This window comes from Gekko japonicus, unplaced genomic scaffold, assembly GCF_001447785.1.
Source record: "Gekko japonicus isolate JY-2015 unplaced genomic scaffold, Gekko_japonicus_V1.1 scaffold123, whole genome shotgun sequence".
Taxonomy (NCBI): Eukaryota; Metazoa; Chordata; class Lepidosauria; order Squamata; family Gekkonidae; genus Gekko; species Gekko japonicus.
This window is the reverse complement of record NW_015169176.1, coordinates 366694-372693: the sequence shown is the minus strand read 5'-3', so window position 1 is coordinate 372693 and position 6000 is coordinate 366694. Positions and strand designations below refer to the sequence as shown.

General features: G+C 47.8%; 1 protein-coding gene across 1 annotated transcript in view; it reads right to left on the bottom strand.

The window, feature by feature from the left end:
- Nucleotides 1–6000, bottom strand: part of PARD3B (par-3 family cell polarity regulator beta) — a gene marked incomplete at its 5' end in the record, with an annotated part of 453865 nt that overhangs the window by 161588 nt on the left and 286277 nt on the right. The gene's annotated exons all lie outside the window — the stretch shown is intronic.

Sequence of the window (6000 nt, the reverse complement as noted above, 5' to 3'; positions counted from 1 at the left end):
CAGTGTCGGCTGCATTGGGTTCCTCACTGGGGAGAAAGGTAACTTAAAAAAAATGTCTCTAAAGGGCCCTCTTCTCCCCTATATCCCCATGGGCCAACTATGGTCTTCAGACTGCCATCTACTGGGTGCTCCCCCACTTAAAGTAGCCTGTCTGGCATGAACCAGAGCCTGTGCCCTCTCCACTGCTCCTCTCACTTTGTGGAACAGGCTCCCCAAGGAGGCGAGGGGATTCTGCCTTTAGAAATTCACAGGAATCACTGCAATGCCAGTTCGATGTAGTGGTTAAGAGCCCGGACTCTGATCTGGGAGAACTGGGTTTGATTCCCCACTCCTCCACATGCAGCTGTTGGTGTGGCCTTGGGTCAGTCATGAGTTTTCTCAGAGCTGTTCACTAAAGAGCAGTTCTGGAAAGAGCTCTCTCGGCCCCACCTACCTCACAGGGTGTCTGTGGTGGGGAGGGGGAGGGAAAGGAGACTGTAAGCTGCTCTGAGACTCCTTCAGGTAGTGAAGGGTGGGGTATAAATCCAATCTCTTCTCTTCTTCTTCTCTTCCGAGACTTTTTAACAGGGTCTAAACTGCGGTGTCTTTTGAGGGGAGTGGGTTATTTGGGGTTTAATGTCGTTGGTTTTAAATTGAGATATTTTAAATTAAGCTTTGCAAGCTGCCATGAGGTATGGTGGGATAGAAATATTTTGAGAAACGAACAGATTTTTGATATATCCGTGCGCGTACACTAGAGGACACGTAAGCTCCACGCACCTGTTTCGCTGCAACTACCCTGCTTGTGTGGTTCTGGCGACAACAGCAGTCACACTCCCTACTGCTGCTGTGAAACGTTTTTCCTGTGCTTGTGAGATGCCCCACTGGAGGCATGAAACACTGCTTCTTGCCCTCTGATCTGGCACTGGACATTACCATGTAGCCCGGCCCCACTGGATGTATGGAGTTTATAAAGCCTGGTCAGTCAGAGAGCAGGAAGAGATTGTTTTCTAACACCACTCTGGCACCTTGTTGGTAAGACTAAAGAAAGGGTACCCCAAACCAGTGGGGAATGTGATTGCTGCTGCTGCTGCTAAGTCACATTGGTGTGTAATCTCCCAGAACTTGCCAAATCCCCCCCTCCAGTTTCTCAGACTACGAAGGGGGTATGACAAAGCTGCAAGGAGGGGAGGGGGATGCATTTGGGTTCAGAACTACTTCAAGCACCCTGACCTGGATAGCTCAGGCTAGCCCGATCTCATCAGATAATGCAGAGGGTTGGACTGGGTTGGTACCAGTGTTCCCTCTAAGCTGAGTTAGTGTGAGCTAGCTCACAGGTTTTTAGCCTCTGGCTCACACACTTTTGTCTCAGCTTGGGAAGGAGGGCTCCAGAGCAAACTGATTTATGCAGCAGCCAAATCGCTCGCTCACAGCTTTAATGCCAGTAGCTCACAGAGTAGAATTTATGCTCACAAGACCTCACAGCTTAGAGGGAGCATTGGGTTGGTACTCGGATGGGAGACCACCAAGGAAGTCCAGGGTTTGCTCTGCAGAGGCAGGCAATGACTACACATTTGTCTCTTGTCTTGTACACACGATGGAGTCACCATACGTCGGCTGCGACCTGATGGCACTTTACACACACATTACTTAAAGCAGATGCAGAAGCCCAAAAGGGGGTGGGTGGGTGGGTGACTGTTTAGAAGCATGAAGATACACACAGCAGAAAGAAAGGCGTCTACAGCTGTCAACAGGAACATTTTAAAAAGAACACGGAGAAACAATGTATAACTCCCCCCCCACGTCCTCCCTTAAACACAGGCGTGACAGCCAGCCCAGGTGGCCTTCATCTCAACCACGCAGGGTGACCCGGGAGGGCTCTGCAGCTGTTTCCAGCTCGCTGTCCTCTTAATCATCGTGGTGCGTGTTCTGATCCTCCACTTCATGCGTTAAGACTTTCCATCACTGTCTTAACAAATATTTTGCGGTAAGCAGCATGTAATCATTGCCAAGGGAGTTCTCTGGTGTGCTCCATGCTGCCCTCACGCTTATGAGGTCATCTGGTCAACCATAGTCTTTATTTGGATATATAGGGGAGGACGAGCCCCCCCACCCCCCCTTGTCCCCGCTTAATCATGGCAATCACTGCAGGAAAGCTCTTGGTTTGAAAATGGTTCAGGAAGGTCCGGCAGTCCCACCACCCCCTCCATCAGCTGGGTGTTTTCTATTGTTATCTATGTCTGCAAAGTCTCTGTCAACATCACTGCTATGATCTCACGGGTTACAGAATCCTGCGCTTAAATGTCATGATTAACACCAGAACTGCAAGTGTATTAATTCACCTAAAACTCCAACAGGTCTATCCTCCCACTCGTAAAAATGGGGCCCAAGTGAGCTCACAAAAGCATCACATAAGCGATCGATAACAATAACAAAATGTAGAAACCGTAGCTGTGGAAATCATCATCACACAGGGTGGAGAAATGCATTTTATTATGGGGTTTGGGGCTGAAACAACTCCCAGCATTCAGGTTTTTAAGTTTTCCTCTCTCCTAGCAGAGGATGGCCAGGGAGAGGGGAGGGATTCAATTGCTCTCAAGCCTTGCCCAAGTACCAACCACCAATGCTTTAGAATGGTAGTCCTGGCCAGAGACAATGAAATTGTCAGCTCACATTTTAACCGGGAATCTGACACCACCTGGAATGGACACAGAGACTTGGGGTGGGAGGGGCCAAGCTGTGTCTTTCTGAAGGCCAAGGGGAAAGAAACCTTCGGGCCACAAAGGGTGGGAAAACAGAAATAATAAAATCCCTTGGCATGGATGGAAAGGAGTCCCCATTTTGCAGGTCCATTCTTGACTGATTACATCTGGAGGAAGGGATTCTCAGACTGGAGCTCCACCTTGATGGCTACCATTGCCGCATGGGGCAGACAAAGGGCTGGCTGTCTAGAGCAAGACTCCAACATGATGGGAAGCTTTCAGAATTTTTTTAACTTCTAAGAAAAAGAACCTGCCTTAGAATAAGAGCAGTTAGGGCATATACAGAGTAAGGGGCAGGTGAACGGTGTGTTTCACTTTACTTCTGGATTCCTTGCTCATTCTGTTGCTGTGCTGGAAGTATGTTGGTGGACATTTTAGTTTTAACAAATAGTTGCTCCCTTTGCCAAAGACCTCCACCATTTGAACGCGTTATTCAAAACGGGCACCAGGGGAAGGGATGTGGTCAGTGGCTAAACTGCTGTTTCCCCAAGAGTGTGCAAGCGCAGCATGCCATTCCTGTGGTAACCAGTCACTGGGTAATGGGGAACATGGGAACTAGGTGGAGCTTTAGAATGACAACACAGGGAAGAAAGCTGGGAGCACTTCCCCTCTCAGCTGTTTTCCTAAAATGGCCAGTTGCTGGCAGCAGTATCAAGAGAGAAAACCCCTCTGAGGATCAGATGGGCTGGGAGGACAGCATGGTCGGGGGGGGGGGGCTGCTGGTGCCCAGATGTCTCAGGCCAAACAGAGCAGTGCTTATAGGGTTTTGCCAAAAGTGACACTGGGCTCCAGAGTGATACTGGTGCTCTTCTCCCCACCCCCAAAATCCTCCCTGTGATCAACTGAGGTCAGCCACAAGCATATGTCACGCATGGGTCACGACATCGTAACACAAACAATACATGCAAAGCCACTTTGCTAATGAGAAGGGGAAGGTACGCTAGGTGAAGCACAAAGGGAAACCTGATGCAGATATCAGTGATGGCAAAACGAGGCCAGTGTGGGCAGTGATTACTGTTTATGTCTTCCTAACGGAACGCAAGTAGAAAAATAACTTAAAAGTTCTATCACTCATTTTCATGCCATTTCATTAGGGTTAACATGATCCTGCATTAAAGCTCCACCAACCTGCACACAAGGGTTGCCAACCTCCAGGTGGTGGCTGGAGTTCTCCTGCTATTGCAACTGATCTCCAGGCAACAGAGATCAGTTCCTCTGGAGAAAATAGGTGCTTTGGAAGGTGGATTGTTTGGCATTATAGTATGCAGAGGTCCCTCCCCTCCCCAAACTCCACTATTTTCAGGGTCCACCCCCCAAAATCTCCAGGTATTTCCCAACCTGGAGCTGGCAACCCTACTGTACACATTAATGAGGACACCTATCTCTTACTGCGTATATCTGGCAAGGTATATTTTAGGGTTCAGGGGGAAAACGCTCCAAGAGGCCGGCCTGCAAGATGGAAATATCACACGCCTTTCCTGGTTGCACTTTCCGTATGCAAAGCAACTGGCCTAAAAACAAGATTTTTTAGCAGGTTCTCTTTTGAACAACTCTGACGATTTAATTAATCTTCAAGCCATTAACCATTCATTTAAAATGCCACTTTTGAAATCTTCATTTTGCACATTATCAGCTGGTTCACAAATAGCTATCCATGAGCAGGGGCGTAATGATCTTCCTCTCCCATTCTTACAGCTTACCAAACTCACAGACAATTTTGGCTTCTTAATTACCCACATACATATTAGCATTTAAAATTAAATGGCAGGTAAAAAAAGAAAAGAACGTGCACACACAAGCAAAAGTTAACATTCCTATTACTATCCTGGCTGTTAAAGGAACCGGAGTCTTCTTTTGGTCAAAAAATTCCATCTTGTAAAGAAAAGATAAACAGACACAGAAACACTGAGGTGGATTCAGCCAGTTCTTTCACTCAGTTCCCTTTTCCTGCTATAGGCCCTGTCTCAAGTGGCTTTTGTCCATGGAGGTCTCATGATCCCTTAGCATAGGCTTTGTGGCGGTCAAAGGGGACTACTCCCTTTGTCCCCTTTTCATTGTTGAAAAAGCTGGCTGGATCCAACCCATTGGGAGGAGGTATAATTGAAAGGAATCCATGCCTTTACTTTTGCAATATATTTAAGACAGCCAGTTTGGAGTAGTGGTTAAGTGCGTGGACTCTAATGTGGGAGAACCCGGTATGATTCTCCATTCCTTCACTTGCAGCTGCTGGATGACCTTGGGTAAGCCATAGTTCTGTCAGAGCCGTTCTGAAAAGAGCAGTTCTCTCAGAGCTCTCTCAGCCCCACCTACCTCACAGGGTATCTGTTGTGGGGAGGGGAGGGGAAGGGGAAGGAGTTTGTAAGCCGCTCTGAGACTCCAAGTGAAGGGCAGGGTATAAATCCAATCTCTTCTTCTCTTCACTTAGTGTGATCCTGCGGAGATTAATGAATTGGGATCTAGGGATACTAGGTTTAAATTCTCACATAGCCATGGAACTCGCTGTGTTGCTGGAAACTTAATTAAGATTTGTCCAGCTTACACACAGACACAGAGTTTTGCAATTAATCAGCAACCCTAAATGAGAAACCATGGGTTGAAGCATGCTTGCAAACTATGGTTTGAACTAATTATGGGTTAGCATGATATCTGTATTGATAAACTCTAGTTATGGCTGTTGTGCCGGCTCAAGAGCACCACACAGACGGGAAGGCTAAGGAGTTGGAAAGCAAAAGCAGACAAGTGCTGTTCATTTAGAAGAGCCAGTTTGGTGTAGTGGTTAAAAGCGCAGACTCTAATCTGGGAGAACCAGGTATGATTCCCCACTCCTCCACATGCAGCTGCTGGTATGACCTTGGGTCAGTCACAAGTTCTCTCAGAGCTGTTCTCTCAAGAGCTCTCTCAGCCCCACCTACCTCCCACGGTGTCTGTTGTGGGGAGGGGAGGGGAAGGGAAAGGAGTTTGTAAGCTGCTCTGAGACTGAGTGAAGGGGGGGGGGCTATAAATTCAATATCTTCTTCTTCCTCTAAAAGTTGGTTTGGGATCTAGAGCATGGTTAGTATAAACTAGGGGTCCCCAACCTTTTTGAGCCTGGGGCATCTTTGGAATTCTGATACAATGTGGTGGGTGCAGCCACAAAATGGCTGCCACAAAAATGCTGCTACAGGAGGTGGAGCCAGCCACAAAATGGCTGCTACAGATTACCTTCAGCCACTCAGTGAAGATCCTTGTGCTGCGGCAACAGTTGCTGCCAAAGCACCAT